Source organism: Chenopodium album, chromosome 8, assembly GCF_948465745.1.
Source record: "Chenopodium album chromosome 8, dcCheAlbu1.1, whole genome shotgun sequence".
NCBI lineage: Eukaryota > Viridiplantae > Streptophyta > Magnoliopsida > Caryophyllales > Amaranthaceae > Chenopodium > Chenopodium album.
Window position 1 is genome coordinate 65234489 of NC_137841.1, and position 25635 is coordinate 65260123.

Here is a 25635-nt window from a genome sequence, read left to right on the forward strand (position 1 = left end):
TTTATTTTTATTTTTATTATTCATATGCTTTCAGGTTTTTACTAAATCTGATGATGTTATTCAGTCTAAAGCTACAGAGGAACTTGCTTTAGCTATTTATCAAGGTCATCAGGTAATGGTTTTTGTCAAAAATTATATATTTTTCTAAGGAATACTGAGTGAAATAGAATAAGATTGAGTAAGTCAGGAATAAAATTGTCATTGTCAGGAATTAAATTACTTATATCAGGAATTACATTCTTTATGTTAGGAATTTGATTGAGTTAGTCATGAATAAACTTGCTATATTCAGGAATTATATTGAGTTCATCAGGAATAAACTAGTCACTGTTATTAATTAGATTGTGTTAGTCAGTAATAAACTTGTGGTAGTCAGGAATTAAATTGTGTTAGTCAGGAATAAACTTGTGGTAGTCAGAAATTAGATTGTATTATTCAGAAATAAACTTATGTTGGTCAGGAATAAACTTGTCATTGTCAGGAAATAGTTTTTGTTAGTCAGGAATAAACTTTTCATAGTCAGGAAATTAAATTACTTTTGTTATGATTTATATTATGTAGTATAGATTATTATTGTCATGATTTAGAAGACTTTTGTTTGATATATATATATATATATTTTTCCTTGTAGGAAGAACAACCTCAGCCTAGAGATGCATGTGCTGTTTTAGAATTGCTGAGGAATAAAACTGTTGCTGCTGAATCTATTCTTATTCCTATTGATTCTATTCCTTTGGAGTCTCCTACTGCTGCTACTGGTGACATTATTCTAATAGATAAAACTCCTGCTCCTCCTAGTATTGATGATGATGAGTTTATAGTATCAGAAAAATAGCCTCCCAAAACACACATTGAGTTAATTGATGTTGATAGAATTCCTAGTCCTACAGATGTTCCTGGTGAATCTACTATGATACCAGCTGATAAATATTCTGGAAAAAGGGAGAAGAGAATTCATGAATTAAGACAAAGGCAGGAGGAGAGATTGGTAGCAGTTGGTGGTTTAGATTGGGTTCTACCACCTATTCACAAGATTCCAATTCAAAATAAAGACAAGATTGTGTGTAGGAATTTGCAAGAAAATAAGCCTTTGTATCTAAAAAGATTGACTGAACATGAATTATACATGTGTGATTACTTGTTTTATATGCACTATTTTGAGCAGCTTGAGTTAGATCCTACTGGTGAAGATGAGGGAGTTAAGAGGCGTAACAACAGTCTTTACGTAGAAGATATAGGTACTGTTATCTGTCAGTTTCCCACTGAAGATCCTAAACAGAGTGATCTTATTTTGGTAAAGGAGGAGTTCTGTTCCCTACGTGAAAGTGCAGCTGGTACTCAAGAAGGGGGGGGTTGAATTGAGTACAGGGCAGTGTTAGAAATTATTGGATTTTCTTCTATTTATGTAGGGGGACCAGATGATGAACTGGTCCTGCAGCGGAAACAGAAAATACAATAAATAATCAACACAAAGATTTAACGAGGTTCAGCTCAACTCTGAGCCTACGTCCTCCACTACCCTAATTACTTTTATTAATCAACTCTGAAAAACAAAAGCAATTACAAATGATCACACTCGTGATCCCCACACCTAACTCTAGGTGTCACTTCGCACTTGAACTCACAAGCACTTGCACTCACACTCGTAAATGCTACCCAATCACTAACCTCTTAGTGATTCAATACAAACCCTTTGTTTCCCTCTAAATGCTTCCACTCAAAGCTTACAAGAGATAATTACAAAACAATTCTTACTGTGTGCATAAATAGTTTGTAAGAGATGAACTAACTATTTCCCTTAGAGTGTATTTCGAGCTTTCAAAGATAGAGAATTTTTTTCAGAAAAGCTCACTCGAAATTCTGATCGAGTTTATGCTTTTATAAGGTTGGGAGATAAAATCTTTCGTGATCTTTTCAGATCATAACTTAGGTAAATAGAATATCTTTTATTTTGTAAATAAGAGACATTCTAAGATATTATTCTACTTTCCATAAATGGGTAGAATAATATATTCTAAGTTATATGCGAAATAATTCATCTCCAACTTTGCATAAACTGAATCAATTAGTTTAGTAAATATTCTCTAAGGATAGGAAATATATATTCCAGAAAATATTTACTGAACTAATGTCCAGGTTCATGAAACAAGCTACGAAGCAGCTGTTTCCTGACCTGTTAATGTCCTAGGGATCAGGTCAACTTTTCCTGATCTCTACAACACTAAATACTCTAAGTAAGGGATACAAATAGCTCATGTACAAACATCCATGCACACTTAACATTATAAAGACTACAAAGATCAACTATCCTAATCTAAGAGACTTCATAATCTTCAAGTCTTGACGGCCTTCCTTGATAGAACATTCTGATACAGATTTCTTGAATGCTTTGATTCAAAAGGACTTCATATTGCCTCAAGTACTTGGGATAGCTGTTCCATGTCAGTTGATATAATATAAAACCAACAAGAACCAGCTAGTCAGCTGTTTGTCATCACTCAAAACCTTAAGTGACTCAACAAATTCCCCCTTTTTGATGATGACAAACACTTTGAAGTTTCCTGCACCTGCACGTTAGTGAGAAACAGCAAAGTAAAGAAAGTTCTAATCTACACTTAAGAAGACAAGACTTTCTATTAGACTTTCTACACAAGGGATATCTTGTGTAAAAGACTTATGACACTGATGACTGACCAGGATAGCCATCTTTATTTAAAAGAAACAACTTGTTTTTGGATTTTTGTAAAAAGACACTGAAACAGTTAGTTAATCTAACTGTTCCCTCTATTTTAACTTGTTTTTGTGATTATCTGACTCAAGGAAATAAAAGACTCAATCTAATTGTCTAACAAGGCCTTTTCAGAAACTTCAACCTGCTTTTCCCCCTTTTGGCATCATTAAAAAGCATTCAAAAAATAGAATTGCACACCAAAATATCGCAAGTAAGCCAAAAATCAGTAGTTTCAACCACTGATCAATCTCAATGCTGCAGGTTAGCACAAACAGGTTATTCAATCACATAAAACTGAAAAAGCTTAAAACTGTTCAGGATTACACACCAGAAGGTTAGAAACATAATAGAAACCACACTGCATTAAAAACAGTCTAGCAGTGTGGGGGAACAGCAAATATTATGGCAGTTAATGGAAGGGGAGGGGGAGACTGAAGTGATCATTCATCATCATCTTCATCCTCTTCTTCACCCTCTGGGTTGATCTCCTCCTCGAAGTCAGACCCTTCCTCATCTGTCTTTTCTTCTTCCTTCTTCTCCTTTTCTTCTGTTTCCTCTTTCTCTTCTTCTTCTTCCTCATCAGATTCATTTTCTTCTTCCTCAGAGCCTTCTCCTTCTTCAGCATCAGGACCCTTCTCACTGGAGGATTCCTCATCATCCGTCTCAATGATCCTACAGTGTGCGGGGTCAAAATTCATCCCAGACTCTGGGGGCAACAGGTGATCAATCACCCTGCAAATAGTGAGGAATTTCCTGTTGTTCATAAGCTTATCAAGCTTCCTTTCTTCTTCAGCCTGCACTAGACTGGCAGCCAACTTTATTATCCTCTCATCCTGCCTTTCCAACTTGGCAAGAAGCATTGCCACATCCTCAGGAGTGATTTCCTCCTGGTTCCCTTCATCCCTTGGGCTACTTTCTTGACCTACAAAAGTCAGCCTCTTTCCAGAGTAGTCAATCTTCTTCTGAGTGAGTATTTTCTTGGAGAACAACTGAAGACTCACCACCTCACCAGAAAAAGAAAACTTGGGATTCTGCTCTTTGATGATTTTGCAGACAAAGGAACCATAGGGCAGGGAGTTGTGGGATGAAGCATGGCAGTACAGCATGTGCTCCATCATTAGAGCTGGCAGATTTACCTTAACCTTTTTCATGATCAGATAGATCAGGACCATGTCCATGATCCTAACAGTACCTCTGCCTTGACCCTTGGGCAGAAAGACCTTCAAACACATGGAGTGCAGAACCAACATAATTGCCTCCCTAAAGTCACTAGGGGAACCAGCTTCTTCCTTCTTTCCAAACAAAAACCGAGTAACTACCTCAGGTGTTACTCCTCCCATTAGGGGCCACCCATCACTGCTATATCTACCAAAACCATCTCTAGGTATACCCAGCAACTCAGATAAAACAGACTCAGAAACATGTACAACACTACCAGAAACAGTTGATACCACAGACATATCAATGTTTTGCTTCAGATTAACAAAGAACTTACGAACAGGACCAACAAAAGCATCATTTAAATCATTAAACAGAGACATCCATCCTTGGAACTCAAGAAGTTCCTTAACTTGACTCAAAGCAGGAATATCAAAATATTCATTCTCAACACCACAACCAGATAACACAGTCCTAGAACTTAAAGAAGTTGCACCAGTACTGGGGGTAACAGGTTGTTTACCTTTAGCAGCCTTGGAGATACGGGAAACAGATGATGTTGCTTTCCTTTTCTCTCCTCTCTTAGTCTCAGATGGTGTAGTCTCCTTCTCATCTGAGCCCTTAATGACCTTTGAAGCAGCCCTAGTCTGCCTTTTCCTTACAGAACCAGTAGTGGTACCAGCAACCACCTTGGTCACCACTACATCTAGATCCTCCTCCATCTTCTTGTCCTCCTTCTCCTCATCCAATCCTTCATCAGCCACTTCCTCTAACTGTTTTTCAAGTTTCTTGGCTATCTTTTTATCAGGTTCCCCCTCAGATGGTGATTTGGGGTTTGAAGAAACGGTTTCAGTTATTTGAGTGAGGGTTTCGATGGATTTTTCTTTTGGGGCCTTTTTGGATTTGGATTTTTGTGGAGATGGGGTTAAAGTTTTAGTCTTTGATGGTGAAACAGGTTTTTCCTTCAAGACATTCTCTTTTGAAGGAGTTTGTCTCAAGGGAACGGCCTTGATGGGTCCAGTTTCAGAGGGGTTGATTTCTGGTGTTGCTTGTGAAGGTGTCTGCTTAGAGACGTTCATAAGAACATCCTTGATTGTTTCTTGAGATTTTGAAGAGGGGGAACTAGCCAAACTTCCTTTGGAACCTCCCTTCCTTCCTCCTTTCCTTCCAGTTCCAGCCTTTCTCACCATTGTTGCTAGTCTAAGCTTCGAAGAATTGATCTTGTGTAGAGAGAGAAGTTGAGAATTTTTGATGAATGATGAATAATCACGAAGCAAGGAAAGGGAAGCAAATATATAGCAAGAGAAATTATAGAGACAAACATAAATAAAATCAGAGAATCAGAAGATATTTGGAAGTTATTTTGATTTGGAAATAACTTCCATAAATGAACAACTGGCCATAATTGCAACTGTCAGATCAAATTGCCGTCAGAGGAAAATAACTGCCATATTTGAAAGATTTTAAAAACAAATAAGAATAAAAAAAAATATTTTCTCACGGTTTAATTTGAAATTAATTTCAAAATTAACCCGTTCGTATTTGCTGCTGTTTCCTCTACTGGTAGGGTTACTGAAACAGTTGCTTATCTGTTCAATATGACCTTCAATCCTGAAAGTGATTAGCTACAATATTGCTCACATAGAGATAAGCAATTAACATTGAGATAATAGACAGATTGCAAAGGTATGATGCACGCACACATTTAAGGAATACTTAATTAGCCAATCATTAGGGAAAACAGCTGAGAGAGGTCTCTTAGTTTGACCTAGTCAGACCTAACATGACTCTAAACTTGCAAAAAGACTCTTTACCCAATGGCTTAGTGAAGATATCTGCAATTTGTTCTTCACTGTTGCAAAAACTCAGCTCTACAAGACCTTTCTCAACATTATCTCTTAGGAAATGATGTCTTATCTCAATATGCTTTGTCCTGGAATGCTGCACAGGATTCTTAGAAATGTTAATAGCACTTGTATTATCACATAAAATAGGTACATTTTCATAGAAAATACCAAAATCTTTCAACTGGTTCCTTATCCACAACAGCTGGGAGCAGCAAGCTGCAGCAGCTATGTATTCAGATTCTGCTGTAGATAAAGCAACAGAATTTTGTTTCTTTGATCCCCATGAAATCAAACAGGGACCTAAGAAATGTGCCATACCAGATGTGCTCTTTCTGTCTACTAGGAATCCAGCATAATCTGCATCTGTGTATCCTAATAGTTCAATTGAACCACCTTTGGGGTACCACAAGTACAGATCATCTGTTCCTACTAAGTATCTAAGTATTCTCTTGACAGCCTTTAGGTGAGATTCTTTGGGATTGCTTTGAAAACGTGCACACAATCCCACAGAAAACACTATATCTGGCCTACTAGCTGTCAAGTAGAGAAGAGAACCAATCATACCTCTAAACAGTGTAGCTTCCACACTCTCTCCTTTATCATCACTGTCTAGCTTTGCATTTGTAGGTATTGGAGTTGCATATGATTTACTGTCTTGCAATCCATACTTCTTGATTAGTTCCTTTAGATACTTCTGTTGATGTATCATGATCCCATCAACTGTTTGCTTGATCTGCAATCCTAGGAAGAATCCTAGTTCTCCCATCATGCTCATCTCAAATTCACTTTGCATCAGATCTGCAAACTCACTACACAAAATTTGATTAGTAGCACCAAATATTATATCATCTACATATATCTGTACTACAATCAAATCAAAATTCCTGGTTTTGATAAAGAGGGTCTTATCAACCGTTCCCCTTCTATAGTCATGTTCCATCAGAAAGTTGGACATCCTTTCATACCAAGCTCTAGGAGCTTGTTTAAGACCATAGAGTGCCTTGTCCAGCTTATATACATGATTTGGGAATTGACTATCAGCAAAGCCAGGGGGCTGCTCAACATATACTTCTTTTTTCAAATAACCATTAAGGAATGCTGTCTTAACATCCATTTGAAAGAGCTTAATGTTCTTATGAGCAGCAAAGGCAATCAAGATCCTTATTGCCTCAAGTCTAGCTACTGGGGCAAAGGTTTCATCATAATCAATGCCTTCTTGCTGATTATAACCTTGCACGACCAGTCTAGCTTTGTTTCTGACTATAGTACCCAGATCATCCAATTTGTTTCTGAAGACCCACCTGGTACCTATGACTGACCTGTTCTCAGGTCTTGGCTCAAGATGCCACACTTTATTTCTTTCAAATTGATTTAATTCATCTTGCATAGCCAAAACCCAATCAGGATCTTTTAAAGCCATCTTGTAGTCAGTTGGTTCTATATTAGATAAAAATGAGAAAAATGCACAAAAGTTTTCATAGACAGCTCTCCTAGTCTGAATACCTCTACTGATATCACTCAGAATTTGTTCAGTAGGATGAGAAGATTTATATTTAAAAATGCTAGGCCTAGGTGCATTCTCATTTAATCCATCAGAACCATCATGCATCCCTGGTTCATTTGTGCCATCGAATTGGTTTTGCACAGATGGACCAGTATGCTGAGATGTTCCCCCTACCTCCCTTACCTGGGTGGAAAACTTGTCCTGAAAGTTTTCTGTTCCCCCTGAGGTGTTTCTTTCTCCATTTACTTGGGGGCCTTCATCTCCATCCTCATGAGTATCTACTTGTTGAGGATCTCCTTCATTGTGACCAAGTCCTTCACCAGCAGCATCTGGTGAACCAGTAGGTGAACCTGGCTCTTCTAAGGAAACAACAGTTGATTCTCCTGTAAAATACAAAAGTCCTATCTCATCTAAGTCATCAACCTGCACATTCTCACAACACATATTAAATTCATCAAAGACTACATGAACACTTTCTTCAACACACAAAGTTTTCTTATTGAATACTTTATATGCCTTACTGTGAGAAGAATAACCAAGGAAAACAGCTTCATCACTTCTTGGATCAAATTTATCCAAGCTGTTCTTACCATTATTATGCACATAACACTTACAACCAAAGGTTCTGAAGTATGCTATGTTTGGTTTCCTTCCTCTAAGTAGTTCATATGGAGTCTTCTTCATTTGAGGCCTTAACATCAACCTATTTAACATGTGACAAGCTGTATTTATAGCTTCTGCCCAAAAGGACTTGGGGAGACAACTCTCAATGAGCATTGTTCTTGCCATTTCTTCCAAAGTCCTGTTCTTCCTCTCAACTACTCCATTTTGTTGAGGAGTTCTTGGGGCAGAGAAATTGTGAGAAACTCCATGTTCCCTGCAGAACTCTATGAAGCTAGAGTTATCAAACTCTGATCCATGATCAGATCTTATGGCAGCCAGTTGATGATTGATCTTGTTCTGAACCTGCTTTACTAACACAATGAACTCATCAAAAGTTTCATCTTTAGAAGACAGAAATAGAGCCCATGTGTATCTGGAATAATCATCAACAATGACACACACATATCTAGAACCATTTCTACTTTGGACTCTCATGGGTCCACATAAATCAATATGAATAAGTTCTAGAGGTCTGCTGGTACTGATAGTTTTCTTTGGCTTAAAAAAGGATTTGACCTGTTTCCCTTTAGCACATTCTTCACAAACTCTATCTGCTTCAAACTTGATGTCAGGCAGGCCTATCACCAATTCTTGAGACCTGAGTTTGTTAAGAAGTCTAAAGCTGACATGTCCCATCCTTTTATGCCAAAGCCACTGGTCCCTATCAGAAACAGCACTCAAACAGATGGACTTGTTCTCAGGGATTTGGTTTAAATAAGTAATGTAAACGTTTTCATGTCTGAATCCCTGGCAGACAAGTTCATTTGTTTGCAAATTCACTATGTGACAAAGGTTGTCTTTGAACTCAACTTTATTACCTTTATCACATAATTGTGAAATACTCAAGAGATTATGTTGTAAACCATCAACATAATATACATCACTAATAGCATGGGAAAGTGACTTACCAACCTTACCAATTCCAAGAATGGTACCTTTGCTGTTATCACCAAAAGTCACCTTTCCCCCTTCATGAGCTGTAAGTGAGAGAAACTGTTTCCTATCCCCTGACATGTGTCTTGAGCAGCCACTGTCCAAATACCAGTAGGTATTTTCTCTCACTTCAGCCTGCACAGGAAATTCAAACATTAGCTTTAGGAACCCAAATCTTTTTGGGTCCCTTTCCAACAACAGATTCAAGCAAGTCTTTTCTAACCCAAATCTGCTTAACATTTTTCTTATTTTTATCCAATCTACTTTTCCTGTCTTTACACTCATATTTCTTATGGCCATTCTTGCCACAATGATAGCATACATGCATGTCTTTTGCTAAGACATACTTACCTTTCATATATTCCTGTAACCATGTAGTATCTCTGGGAGACCAGTTCCTCCTGTTCCCCTTCCCAGTATAACCAAGTCCCCTTCTACCACTGTTTCTAGCAGTTAAAGTTAACTGGTTCAATGAGTTCTGGGATTGGAGGACTTTATCCATTCTCTTCTTAAATTCTATGAACTCTCTGTCCTTTAAGTTCATTTTCTCATGCAGGGATAAATTCTGGTCAACAACTATCTCAAAGTCAAGCTTAGCTCTTTCAAGCTCAGCTTGCAATTTTGAAATATTTGAATCATGCAAAACTACAGAATCACATGAATTAGTCTTTCTAAGCTGGGCTAACTCAACCTGCAAGCTACAAATTTTAGCTTCACATTCATCATGCATATTACTAGAAACAGTTTCAGAACCAGTACTTTTGCTGTTCTTAACTAGGACATATGCTTTATATAGTTCCTCTACATCATCAACTAACAAGTTGAATCCTTCTAACAGTTTAGACCTATTTAGAGCACTTGCCCTAGATTTTATACTATCAAAGTCATACAAGTCATCACCACTATAATCAAGCACATTAATGACACAACTTGTGAACTGTTTCTCACATTCATCATCACTGTCATCACACAAACCCATATCAGATTTTATTCTCTGAATTTCAAGTTTGCTTTGATCTAAAGCAATCTCTAGTTCAGCTACTTCCTGCTTCAAGTTAGCACAGACACTTTCCAACAGATCACAACTTGAATTAGCAATATCATATTCTTTAGACTTTTCTTTAAACTTTCTCTTAAAATCATGATAAGCAATTCCAAGTTCTAAACATTGATCTAAAGCACTACTAGCACATTCCATCAAGTTTTCTCTATCATAAAAGAGCATATCCTTTTTGATCTGATCAATGTTTACCTGATGTTGATCCAAGGGGTGCTTCTTTGCCATGAGGCAGTGGACATCTGAGCTGGTTCCTCTGCTGTTCCTGGTACCTTCTTCTGAACTTTGATTCAGTATTGTTGTCATACATACATCTGGCTGACTTGAATCATCTCCCTCTTCATCACTGTCTGTATCTCCCCAGACAGCAGCAACCATGGCCTTTTTGTAGGCCATCTTGTCTGCTTCCTTGGACTGGTTGTCCTTCCATTGAGGACAATTCTTCACAAGGTGTCCCTTCTCACCACACTTAAAGCATCCTGTTGCAGAGAAGTTGTTAGATTTTTTATTTGATGCATATTAAACTTACCCTTGATGAATTTTCCCTTCTGGTTTCTGAAACTTCTTTCAAACCTTCTAGCCATCATTCCTATCTCATCATCCTCATCTTCGACTGTTCCCTTTAGTGCAATTCCTTTTGCTGGTACCTTCTCTGACTTAGATCCAACCAACATTTCATGGGTCATGAGGGAACCTATCAACTGTTCAACTGATAGAATTGAAAGATCCTTTGCTTCATAAATGGCTGTAACCTTGGGAGTCCATTCACCTGTCAAACTTCTCAAAATCTTTCTAACAAGATCTTCATCAGTAAAGCTTTTACCAAGAGATTTTAAATCATTTACAATAGTCATGAATCTACCAAAACAAGTATTAATATCTTCATCCTTAAACATATTAAAAGATTCATATTTTGACATAAGTAAATCAATTTTAGACCTCTTTACCTCACTGGTACCCTCAAAGGCAAGTTCAAGGGTATCCCAGATCTCCTTGGCAGTGGTGCATGCTGAGATCCTGTTTGTCTCATTCTCAGCAATAGCCTGTTGCAGTATTGACATAGCCTTAGCATTTTTCTCCAGCTTTTTGTAATCAGTGGAAATGTATTCATCTTCAGTCTTTGGGACTAGCTTCCCTTCTGGATCAGACTTCTCAATGGTCAAGGGACCATTCTTAACAACCAACCAGCATTCATAATCAATGCCAATGATGATGTTCTTGATTCTGTTCTTCCACCATGCATAGTTCTTCCCATTGAACTTTGGTGTCTTGTTGTCATATCCCATAGCATTCATTTCCTGAGTACTCATGATCTACTTCTCTAGGTGTTACCCTTACAAGAAGCCGAGGCTCTGATACCAATTGAAAGTGCAGCTGGTACTCAAGAAGGGGGGGTTGAATTGAGTACAGGGCAGTGTTAGAAATTATTGGATTTTCTTCTATTTATGTAGGGGGACCAGATGATGAACTGGTCCTGCAGCGGAAACAGAAAATACAATAAATAATCAACACAAAGATTTAACGAGGTTCAGCTCAACTCTGAGCCTACGTCCTCCACTACCCTAATTACTTTTATTAATCAACTCTGAAAAACAAAAGCAATTACAAATGATCACACTCGTGATCCCCACACCTAACTCTAGGTGTCACTTCGCACTTGAACTCACAAGCACTTGCACTCACACTCGTAAATGCTACCCAATCACTAACCTCTTAGTGATTCAATACAAACCCTTTGTTTCCCTCTAAATGCTTCCACTCAAAGCTTACAAGAGATAATTACAAAACAATTTTTACTGTGTGCATAAATAGTTTGTAAGAGATGAACTAACTATTTCCCTTAGAGTGTATTTCGAGCTTTCAAAGATAGAGAATTTTTTTCAGAAAAGCTCACTCGAAATTCTGATCGAGTTTATGCTTTTATAAGGTTGGGAGATAAAATCTTTCGTGATCTTTTCAGATCATAACTTAGGTAAATAGAATATCTTTTATTTTGTAAATAAGAGACATTCTAAGATATTATTCTACTTTCCATAAATGGGTAGAATAATATATTCTAAGTTATATGCGAAATAATTCATCTCCAACTTTGCATAAACTGAATCAATTAGTTTAGTAAATATTCTCTAAGGATAGGAAATATATATTCCAGAAAATATTTACTGAACTAATGTCCAGGTTCATGAAACAAGCTACGAAGCAGCTGTTTCCTGACCTGTTAATGTCCTAGGGATCAGGTCAACTTTTCCTGATCTCTACAACACTAAATACTCTAAGTAAGGGATACAAATAGCTCATGTACAAACATCCATGCACACTTAACATTATAAAGACTACAAAGATCAACTATCCTAATCTAAGAGACTTCATAATCTTCAAGTCTTGACGGCCTTCCTTGATAGAACATTCTGATACAGATTTCTTGAATGCTTTGATTCAAAAGGACTTCATATTGCCTCAAGTACTTGGGATAGCTGATCCTGTTCAAAATGTCAGTTGATATAATATAAAACCAACAAGAACCAGCTAGTCAGCTGTTTGTCATCACTCAAAACCTTAAGTGACTCAACACTACGTCCGTCTGAGTGGGTTAATTCTGCTATTCATGATACTTGGGCTACTGTGCTCAACATTGAAGAGAGTAAAATAACTGACAGAGTAGTTTTTCAATATAAAAGATTTGTTTTTCAAACTGAAGTTGCTGTAAGTTTTTTTTTTCTTTCTTTACTTCATTCAGAAATAAATTTTATTTATAATATACTGTATTTAATATATTTTTTTTGTTTTGTAGAATCTTACATGGAGATACTTAGAAAAAAGGGCAATTTACAGAAAAGAAGTTGCTAACATAAAGAAAAAGGAGGCAATTTTGAAAACTTTGAAAAATAACCCAGTAGAGTATAATAAGTGTAAAGAGGAATTGGTAAAAATGGAGATGGATTGTCAATTGAATATGCATAAAGGTGAGGACATTTATGACAGCATTTGCAAGTGGGTTAAGCGTTTTCCTTCATTCAACATAGCCGAAGCCGATTTGGTAAATTTTTAACTTTATTTCTTCTTTGTATATTGTATATCCAGGAATAAGCTAAACCTAGTATGATACAAGCTTTTATTAGTCAGATTTTATATTATTTTAAATCAGGAATTATATTACTTTAATCAGGAAATAATTTATTTATGTTAGTAATTAAACTGTGTTAGTCAGGAAAAAAATTGTATAGTAAGGAATTAAATTGTTTTAGTCAGGAATAATATTGTTTTAGCCAGGAATAAAATTATTTTAGTCAAGAAAAAAATTGTGTTAGTCAGTAATAAAATTCTGTAAGTCAGGAATATAAATGTTTTACTCAGATATTATGATCTTTTAATCTGATATTTGCTTCTTTTAGTCAGTTAATAAATGTGTTACTTATTGTGAAAATTATGTTTTATTTATTTTGCAGCTATTCTTTCCCATTGCGTTCGATAATCATCATACTCTGCTGGTTTTCAATTTCATTGATGGTATTGGTCCAAGAATAGATTGGATAAATAACAGGACTGATATTGATCGAGATAAATTAAATGGAATAGACAGAGTGCTGGTAAGATAATTTTAAATTAAATTTGTGAAAATTATACTTTTAGATGCTTTTAAATTTTATAATTTATATATTTATAATTACAGATTAGAGCTGTTGGTATTTTTTTGAAAAAGCATGAACATCGACATGGTGACACAAATTTGGAACAATTGGAATGGCATGAACCTAAGTTTACATGGCAAACAAGCCATGAAAATGAGGATTGTGGCCTTTTTACATTAATGTGTATGAAAAATTACAATGGTATAGGTGGAGGTCTTGTCGACTTGAAATATGTAAGTATTTTTTCTCCTTTGTTTTTGGATTTTTACCTATTGTTTTTTATATAAATTTGTAGAAGCAAAATCGGAAGATATATAGATGCCAACTTGCTTATCAGATGGCTACTAGAGAAGAGAATTTTTTGCGGAAGAAATTGTGGAATGATTGCATTGAGTTTTCAATTAACAAGCACAAAATTTGGAAAGCTCAACCTGCAAGAAAGAAGCTAGAGGCCCAATATGAGAAAGCAAAGGAAGCCATTCAAAAGGAAAAAGAGAGGCAGTGGAAGTTGATGCAAAAACAACTAGAAAAAGAGCAGCAGCAATTGGAAATTGATCAACAGCTTCAGCAAAATGAAGAGGAAGATTAGATTTTTTTTTTTAAACAATTAATCATACATGTACATATATATTTTTTTTTTTTTTTTTTTTGTAGTTAGGCATTAGTTTTCTTTTGTATAGATACTTATAAATTTGGTTTATATATGTATATATTTTCTATTAAATCCGTTTTCTATTAATCATACATCTATATATTAGTCAGATATTAAAATACTTGTGTCAGAAATTAATATCAAATGTTAATTTTAAAAATTTTAAATATCAAACTTAAAATGAAGAATATGTTTGTCATAAATTATATTACTCTTCTCAGGAATTATTTTATTTATGTTAGCAATTAAATTCTTTTGGTGAAGAATAAAATTTTGTTAGTCAGGAATAAACTTGAGTTAGTCAGGAATAAACTTCATTTAGACAGGAATAAACTTGAGTTAGTCAGGAATAAACTTGAGTTAATCAGGAATAATATTTTTTAAATCAGGAATAGAGTTGAGTCAGTCAGGAATAAACTTGAGTTAGTCAGGAATAAGATTTTTAAAGTCAGGAATGATATTGTGTTAGTCAGTAATACAATTAGTTTACTTAAGAATAAGATTCTAGAAGTCAAGAATTAACTCAGGAATTAAAACTCGGTTATCAGAAATTAAAATGTAATAGTCAGTAATAAAATTGAGTTATCAGAAATTAAATCAGGCATGAAATTGTGTAAATCAGGATTTAAATTAGTTTAGTCAGGAATAAAATTTTGGATGTCAGGAATAAACTTCAGTTACTCAGCAATAAGACTTTTAAAGTCAGTAATAAAGTAAGGTTAGTCAGGAATAACATTGATCTAATCAGAAAATAAAATAATTTTTTTCAGAAGTAATCAAACCTCAAAATGCCAAAATATAGTATTGTTTACAATTATCTTGAATAATAAAATAAAAAATTTGAAGATTGGCTTTATGATAGAAGAATGCAGCAATAGGGATGAATTAAATGAGTTGTGGATTAGGAGTTATTGTTCCAAACTCATTTGGATCTCTTGTTGTTGTTCTTCTTCTTTCAAAATGTCCTCTAATTCTTTTGTTCTTCTTTGGCCTTCCCTTTGTTTTTGGTCGTTTTGGATCTTTTACTGTATTTCTTCTTTCTTCTTCTTCATCAAGTTCACGAATTTTTTCTTCATTAGTTTGGAACACTTTCCTTACAGATTTGTACATTTGTTCCAAAGCATCATCACATATTTTTTATGCTTCTTCATTCCCTTGACATATTGTCACAAGGTTGTAAAAATTCTTTGTTATTGATTGTCTCCAAGGAGTGTTTATTAATGAATGATCCGTGGTTGAATTTCCTAATAAAAAAAAAAAAAAAAGATTACTACATTTTTGTTAGTAATAAGGCAATTTTACTTAGAAAAGAATGCAGCTCATGAATAATGATAAAATTTTTTGCTTCAATAATATTATAATATCATAAATAAAATTATTTATATCATGAAAAATGTAAGAAAAGTCAGCAACGAGCTATGCCATAATATTTTTATTTTCTGTTTCAGCCATAAATTTTCTGGCAAAATTGATTTAAAGGCTGTTATCAATTTTTAAAGGCTGTTATCAAAAGTAATTACAGATTAATTATTACTGTTCATACATAACTCTTTTCTATTTAAAGGTTGTTCTAAATTAATTTTTTTCTATTAAAAGAGTTATATTATAACAACCTCTATTGTGTTCTATAAAAGGTGCATTCTTGTAAAAATAACTTATATTTTTCTTCATCTAATCAATCATCAAAATAATGGCTGATTTCTACGCAAATAAGGAGAAGTGTACTATTATTGTTAAACCAATTGATCGCATTAGTATGGTAAATATATTACATTAAGTTTTAAATTTATAAATTTGTTTTGTGTTTTAGTAAAGATTAAATGATATCATTTTTTTTTTCTTTCAGGGTCTTCCTGAAGATTGGAAGCTTTTTCTTCTGAAATTCAAGAACTTTGTTAGAGTCTTTGCTGGGAAGAATGGCAGAGAAGATAGATTTTGGGAAGTAAGAGTCATAAGCATACCAGAAAATACAGGTTGTGGTGGTATGTTGATTGATCGTGAATGGGAAAACTTTGTAGCTGCGAACAACATAGTTGTTGGAGACAGACTTGATGTTTACCATGATCATTATAACATTTATATTAGAATTTTTAATGCTGATGGTGCTGAAAGGCTTCCTAATGAAGCAGGAAGTGGTACCAATGTATAAGTTTTTAAATATTTATATAATTTTATGTTTGTAATAAATCTGATTTTATATCAGAAATAATAAAATATATATCAGATATTATAATATTTTGTTCATGAATAAGATTATTGGTATAACATTATAATAGGTTGTTCAGTGTTCATTATGTTCAGGAATTAGATTATTTTTTTCATTTATTAGATTTGTTTTGTCAGGAATTAAATTCTGTGTGTCAGGTATTAAATTTTTTTGATTACATAGGAATTAGATTGTTTCAGGAATAAAAATGTTTCAATCAGAAATTAGTTATTATAAATTAGAAAGGATCATGAATAAGATAAAGTTTGTCAGCTTTAAGATTTCTTTGGTCAGGAATTAAAATATGTATGTCAGGTATTTTAAATTTTATTCAGGAATTAATTTGAATATATCAGGAATTAAATTGTATGCTTCAGGAATAAACTTGTTTCAATCAGGAATAATATTATCTTTTTCATGTATTATATTTTTCACATCAGACATTAAGTTTTCATCTATGTCAGCAAATTATTTATGACAGTAATTAAAATGTTTATCTCAGGAATAAAGATATTTTTTTTATACTAAATAAACAAGTAATAAATTTTAAAATAACAAAGTATGTACGTACCTGATTCACTGCCATCCCAAATGTTTGATTTAGCAAGCTTGGTCCAACGTTTTAGAATGTATCTCTCTGGAATAGTATGTATGTTGTACATTTGCATTATCTTGATAATGTGAAAGCACAACAATCCAGTCTCTGTGAAGCACATACAAGTACACATAAACTCATTGTTTTGAGTGTAATATATGACTTGATAGGTGTGCATATAATCTTCATCAAGAGAAACATTAAAGAATTTGACATATTGCATTGAAGTGGCTTTTTCTCTTGCATATGCTCCAAGACTTGTTTCAAATTCCAGCCTTAAATCCTTGTATAAGTTTAGAGTATAAACTTCAGCTGCATGTTTTAATATCTTTGTTGTTGTTCTTGGTCTCTCAGTAATACATCTGAAGTTGTCACTCTTTTCAGTGCTTCTCCATCTTTTCACAGTAGCCTCAAAAATGTGAAAGAACTCCAAAAGCTTTGTGGTTTTGTTGGCCTTAAATGAAATTGCTCTGTTTGTTACTTCTACCCTTTGAGATGAAAGAATTCCAGCTGAGAAAATATCATTGCTCAATGCTGTGCACCATTTATCTCGTAGACCGTATAACCTATCAAACCATTCTTTTTTCTCTAGCCCATGTTTTTGAACCATCTTGTGCCAACAATCTTCAAAGTCAGATTCAGAATCACATCCACTTAAGCATTTGTGAAACATATTTTTGAATTCAGGATTGGTTTTTAGAGTTCCAAAGTGTGACACAAAATTCTTTTGCAAATGCCATAGACATAGCCTATGTCTTGAGTTTGGATAAACCTGCAACAAAAATTAAATTACTGTAGTCAGCAATATGACTATTATAATCAGAAATTAAAAACATTAGCAATACAAGGTGTCTTGGAATAAGTCATCACTCACAAACAAGAAGAAATGCATATCAGAAATATAATTATTTTAATCAGGAATTAGCATATTTTGGTCAGGAATTAGTATATTTTGGTCTGATTTTAGATGAATTATGAAAGGTATTAGTATATTTTGGTCAGGAATTAATAGTCTTAGTGTTCACTTGGAGTTTTGGATAAGGACTAAAAAAATGTAATAATAATAAAAAGGAATATATTTAAAAATTATCTTTTTTTTTTAATATTTTTTATTTGTCTATAAAAGTATTATTTACTCATACATTTTGCATGTTTTTGTACTTTGGTATATTCTCTTTCCTAAAACAAACTTTTTTTCAATATTCCTCAAAAATGCAAAACAATTCTCAATCTTCTACTTCATCAAACGATCCTCAATATTTCTCAAATATGCAAAACAATTCTCAGTCTTCTACCTCATCAAACGATCCAGAAGAAAATGCAATTGATAACTTTGAAAAAAAATTAAATGATCTGTTGGATAGAAGAGATAGAGTGAAGAATGGATTGATGAAGCTCTATGAAAAAGTTGAAAAGAATGAAATCGAAGAACTAAGCAAGAGAAAGAGAGCACAAGAGATATGGCAGGAAACACAGAACAAACAGCAGAAAGAAGAAGATCAACACAAGAAGGAAGAGAAAGAACAAAAAGAAGATCAAAAGAAAAAACAAGTTTAATATCTGAGGAAGAACAACAAGAAGATTATGATTTTAGGGTTTTTTTCTTTATCTTTTTTTTTCTGTTAATTTCTAGTCACAATCAATATCATTAAAATATATGGAAAATATGATATGCTTTTATGTTTATGTTTCTGTATTTCCTGTTTTTATTATCAAAAGATTTATTCAGATATGGTTTAAATGATATGGTTTTGTTGGTTTTTATTCATATATTGATTTTTTTTTTTAGTATTAATAATTTTTCGTCAGGAATTATATTATTTTAGTCAGGAATTTTATTAATTTGTTATATATTCCATATTTATTTCATAAATAAAATAAATTATCACAATCAGAAATAAGAATATTTTACTCAGTAATTATAACATTTTGCTCAGAAATAAACTTGAAATGAAATTAAATAAATTTGAATTAGTAATGACTTAATTTCGATCAGGTATTAGAAAACTTATATCAGGATTAAGGATCTTGCTATCATGAATAAGATTATGTCAATCAATATTAAATAATTTGAACTTATTAATATATTTTAGTCAGGTATTGCCTTTATTTTATCAGAATTAATATATTTTTGATCAGAAATTATATTACATTAAATTATGAACATGAAACTATATTATTAGTTAAGAATTAAACAGATATTTATCAGGAATTATATAATTTCTGTTAGGTATTGATCTGTTTTTATCAGTTATTAAGTTATTCTAATCCAGAAACAATATATTATGAAGACAAAAATTCTTACCTCTGGTATGGCGTTACTCATTGCAAGATCCTGATTAGTGAAGATTGATTTTGGTTCGATTCCACACATCGACTTTTTGAAAATTTTAAGAAGCCAAACAAATGTGTCAGTCTTTTCGTCACTTATGAATGCACATCCAAACATTGTTGTTCTCCAGTGACAGTTTATACCAACAAATGGTGCACATATCAACCCATATTTGTTTGTTATGTATGTTGTATCGAAGATTAAAACATCACCATAGGCTTTGAAATCTTCAAGCATTTGAGAATCACGCCAAAAATAGCTCACCACATTGTTTTGTTCTCCAAATTTCAGTCTATAAAAGAATGAAGGATCATTATCTGCTCTCTCTTGAAGGGTATCCAATACATTCTGCATGTCTCCACCTTCAACCATACTCATTTTCACCCTTGATACATAGTTAAGGTGGTCTCTCTTAGTATGACCTACACATTCTTCTCCTCCAGCTTCATTGGTGATATAATTGTAAGCATCCATTGGTTGATACCACTTTCAACCATGCTTTCAATTAGTTCACCCATTGGTGCTGATATTTGCCTTTCTGATCTTAGATGATGACGTTGAACTGCTATAACCAATTCATGATTATGCTCCAACTCATGTGTAACAGCTTCGAAACTTCCTTCTTTGGTTTTCTTGAAACGAATATGAGCTTTGCATCCAGTTCTTGTCTCATTTACCTCCCTATCTTTTCTCTTTTTTTCATCAGTTTTACCCAACATGGGTATTTCCACTGAATTTTGTTCACCTTCCATCTTCATTTTACCCTTTGTATGCCCTTCTTTAGAACATCTAAAATAAAACTCATACAATTTATCATTATTATCTCTTCTCTTTGTTGATTTTCTGACACTGAAACCAACAGACCTTGAATGAGCTTTGTATAAAACAAATCCCTCATTGTAGTCTGATACAGTATAACCTGCTAGACATTTACTTATGTTTTCATCCTTGTCATATTTGTAATAATCTGCAAGAAAAGTATATATGAAACATATCATAATTTAATTTTGTCAGGAAATAAAATATTATACACAGTAAATAAATATTCTTTAAATTTATGATACTTAAGAATTATCATGTCTTAGTCAGGAATTACTAAATACTAGTCAGGAAATAAATAATCTCAGTCAGGTTTAGGTTTATATTTAATCAGGAAATAGATAATATCAGTCAGAAATAATAATATTTGTATCTGATTATAATATGTTGTTGATTATTTTTTCAAGAATTAGATTATTTATGTCACTTATTAGTTTTGTTTTGTCAGGAATTAAATTTTGTATGTCAGGTATTAAAAAATTTTGATTAGGAATTATATGAATATATCAGGAATTAAATTGTATATTTCAGGAATAAAATTGTTTCAATCAGAAATTAAATTGAAACAATTTTATTAATTTAATTTCAGTAACAAAAAATAGTCAAAATATCAAAAAATTGTTCGAATCAGAAATTAGATTATTATAGTCAGGAATAAAGTTATATTAGTCAAGAAAATACATAATAAATTACTCAGGACTTAAATGATAAATATACAAAACTTAGAATATATCAAGAATTAAAATGTAAATTTCAGGAATAAAATTGTTTCAATCAGAAATTAAATTGAAATAATTTTAATAATCTAATTTCAGTAACAAAAAATAGTCAAAATATTGTTCGAATCAGAAATTAGATTATAATAGTCAGGAATAAAGTTATATAAGTCAGGAAAATAGATAATAAATTACTCAGGACATAAATGATATGGTCAGGTTTAAGATAAATATAGTCAGGAAATTAGAATTTAATAACTCATGACCTTCCCTCTTCCCTTTTCAAAAAACACGTAAAATTAATTGAATGAAATGAAATGAATTTACTAGAAAAGAGGTTAATTATAAATGAAAAGACATATTTGAAAAGGCATGACCCTCCCTCTTCCAAAACACTGCATCTATTCACATTCTAAACATTATATATAAGTAACCATATTGTCAACAAACTGTATTCAGAAAAAGAAAAAAAAATCCATATAAACTGCTTCAGTTAGAAATTTTAATTAATCTTATAAGAATATAACTACTGCTATTACAAAAGGTATATTTTTTTTCGTATTATGATTATACCTTTGTTAGTGTTGTTTTATTGAGTTTTATTATGATTTATGTTTTCATTTTGTTTTGTTTAGATGGCTAATCAAATCCCACACCCAATTGACGCCTTAGAAGATGCACATCCAGCAATGGCTGTTGAAGAAATATTATGCATGCATATTTTCCCTAGGTGCACATTCAAAGCCCAGGCGATGATTAACTGTACATGTAAATATTATAATGAATTATGGTATTATAAATATTGGATTCCAGAAACAGTAAGAAGAAATCATAATTCAAATGAATGGTGGGTTGCATATGACATTATGAGGCATAAGGGTTATGGGTTTCATAATGGCATGGTGCAAGACTGGGCTGAATTTCTGAATGGATTACGTTTAGTTTTTGCTGAAGAAGAAGCCAGCAAATTAAAGAGAAATAGAGAAGAGGCAAATCATCCATGCAGAGAGGCAAAAAGAATTAAAATTGAGGAAGATTATCTTTGTAGCTTATTTTCAATGTTTTGTACTTAATCATAATTAAATAACATTTCAGTAATGTGTAATTTGGAAAATTAGTTTATGTATTTTATTTTTGAAAATTTAGTTGATGTTATTTTATTTTTGGAAATTTGGTTGATGTTATTTTATTTTTGGAAATTTGGTTGATGTTATTTTATTTTTTGTTTTAGTTGATGATATTAGTAGCTTATACTCAGGAATTAGCATATCTTAAACAGGAATTAGATTTTTTAGATCAGGTATTATGATATATTATTCAGAAATAAAATTAACTCAGTCAGGTTTAAGATAAAATTAGTCAGGAAACAGATGATAATAGTCAGGAGTTGTAATACCGATATAATTTGCAGTAATTAAATGTTTTGAAATTTATTATACCCAGGAATTACATTATGTTAGTCAGGAATTAGATAGTTCTTGTCAGAAAATAGATATGGATAGTCAGTTTAAAAATAATAATATTTAGATACATTATAACTCGTCAGGTTTAAGATAATATTAGTCAGAAAATAGATAATAATATTCAGGAATAATAATATCAATATTTAGATAGAGTAATTAAATGTTTTAAGATTTATAACACTCAGGAATTAGCATATATTAGTCAGGAATTAGACAATTATTGTAAGAAAATAGATATGGATAGTCAGTTTAAGGATAATAATATTCACATGTATTATAACTTAGTCAGGTTTAAGATAATATTAGTCAGAAAATAGATAATAATAGTCAGGAATTGTAATATTAATATTAAATACAATAATTATATGTTTTAAAATTTATAATACTCACGAATTATCATATATTAGTCAAGAATAAAATAGTGTTGGTCAGAAAATAGATATTGATAGTCAGTTTTAGGTTAATAATATTCAGATATATGATAGTCAGGTTTAAAATAAAATTAGTCAGGAAATAAATTATCATAGTCAGGAATTGAAAAGAAAAGAAATAAAATTATTCAGGAAATAAATAATGATCGTCAGGTTTTAAATAATGATAGTCAGTTTTAAAATAATTATAGTCAGATTTAAAATAATAATAGTCAGGCAGGAATACTAGATTTTTAAATGCAGTTAGAAATATTTTGAAATTTTCAGGAATTAGATTATTTTACTAATTTTGTTTAGGAAATAGGTTCTATTAATGAGGAATTATATTATCTGCAATTACATCAATAAATTACAGAGTATACTTTTACAGAACATTTAATTATCTGTATACCTATTATACTTGCAGCATCTTCATCTCTTTCTGCATCATCTCTTTCTTCATTTATATTTTCTTCTAGAATAACATTATCTGCTACATTCATCATTAGTGTTAGTATATTTGAATTTCACTCTGAAATTATCAAAAAAAATGGATTCAAATGAAAATTAATTTTCTGCGACAATTGTAGTTACATATTAAAATAGCTTTGCATGCAAATCATAACTTGAAATTAAATTCGATCGAATACTATAGTAAACTTGATTTCAAAATGAATAGTTGAAATAAAATGTAATTGAAAATAAATTAGGCCTGATTTCAAATTATAAGTCGAAATTAACTACGATCTGAAATTCGATTGGCATTAATTGCAAATAATAAGTAGAAATTAACTCGAATTTAAATACGATCTGATATTAAATTGAAATTTAATACGATCTGAAATTCAATTTGGCTTGCATGCGAATTATAAGTCGAAATTCACATTTCAAAATCGGTATAATACAATCTGAAATCATGCGAATTATAAATCGAAATCAATATTATATGAAATTTGAAATTACATGCAATCAAAATTATGAATTAGATTGTACCTTTTTCAGCAGTAATTGAGCTGGAAATTGATTCTATAGGTGAATCAGAATCTCCTTCAATCATCATCCTATTGTTTGATTTCTCCATGTTTTTATGGAATTTGCATATTTGAATTATATGAATTTTGCAGATTTGAATTTTATGAAATTTGGGGAAATGAAGTGGTTGAATTTCAGTGAATGACGGCGCTCGAAATTTTATGAAAACGATTAAAATGATGAAAACGACAAAATTCAGACAATTTATAAAATGGCGCGCGGGCTTTGGTCGGGTTGGTCAGGCCCGCGCCTTTTTAATTAATGAGCCCGGACTCACGTGAGTCCAGTCTCACGCAAAACGTCTTGTATTTTATTTTTTTTTGGTAGGAAGAAGGAAGGAATGATTAGATTAAAATACTAGAGTGGCACATAGTAAAGTATCATTACAATCACCCATGATATAGATGTTGGTGATGATGAAGTTCGATATGACACAGCATTAAAATCATGCAAAACATACCGAAATTAGAATTGCAAAATTTTTGCATGAAACTATAAGTAGTTGCCCTAGATGGTGTTAGAACCCTTCTAGATTCTATAATCTGAAAGTTTGCGTGCATATGTGCCCTAAGGGACGTATATATCATTTTTTTCTAAATTTATGCCTATTATACTCGTTTTTTGTAAACTACCTACCAAACGAACTGTTACGACTACTATACTACATGCATACAAGTTGCATTTTCCAAAATAAATTTATATTCATCACATGTTTTTCTTAATAGCTAGGTCTTAAATGTTGTTAAAGGGGCTATTCAATAAGTTTGCTCACACTTTCAATTCAATACTCAAGTGGTAGCTACATACACTGATACACACAATTTCTTTTTATGGATGATAATATAATCCATTATTACAAATGATTAACAAAAACTGTCTTATATATTCCACCTCATTACCCATTTACGCAGCGATGAGTATCCAATTACTACAACTAGTGGTGGACTTTGGTGAAGATAATAATAACTACTTAACCGACTAGCACATTATAACTAGGTTTCAAATTTAAATTATTTTGGACTATAAATAGTTATTAGATTACCACTACTTGCAAACTTTGAGGTATACATAAAACAATATTGTTGATGCTTTATAAGGCTTGTCGTTGATGGTCTCATTTTTATAAATTACAAAGATCAAATAGTACGGAAGCTTTTAAGTTATAACCATATTAGGATTATATTATTCAAATGTCATATAAGTAAAATTGACGAATGAAATTTAAAGGTTATATATATTAATTAAATATGTTGTATAAATTAGTCGTCTTTTGACATTAGGAATTTTATCTAAATATAATTTTTTTTTTAAAAAAAAATTAAATAATATTCTACGTATAAGGAATAATAATAAAATAACAAATGTTAAAACTACTCTTTTCACGCTTGCCGGTGCATATTTTCAATCGTTAATATCTTTAATTACTAATATGTAAAATTATAAATATTTGACATTAAAATTGTATAAATCGAGATGAATCTAACAGAAGCCCACATGACTATATTTTTACTTAAGTATAAACCGTCAAAGCTAGCCAAAGTGAAATACATTAATAGTGTAAAAGTCAAATTGTTGTAACTATGAAAAAAAAAAAAAAAAAAAAACGGAGGAAGTACATACAAAAAATATTTGTTTTAAAAAATACTAACAAACCGTGCATTGCAGGAGTCAAAATTGGCGAATGAGATTTTAAAATTTAAATTAATTAATATAAAATATTATATTTGGGATTAGGAATTTTACCTAAATATATAATTACGTACAACAAATAGACTTGAGGGATAAGGAATGGGACAGGCCTTACGGTGAGAAGATATGAATGAAAATTCCAAACAACACTAGAGGATCAGTACCGACGGTCGGTATATCTTTGAAAGCAAATAACAAA

General features: G+C 32.2%; 1 pseudogene; it reads right to left on the bottom strand.

Moving 5' to 3' along the window:
- Window positions 1-14851: 14851 nt before the first annotated feature.
- On the bottom strand, window positions 14852-23218 carry LOC145643213 (protein FAR1-RELATED SEQUENCE 5-like; annotated as a pseudogene).
- Between the last annotated feature and the right edge of the window lie 2417 nt (window positions 23219-25635).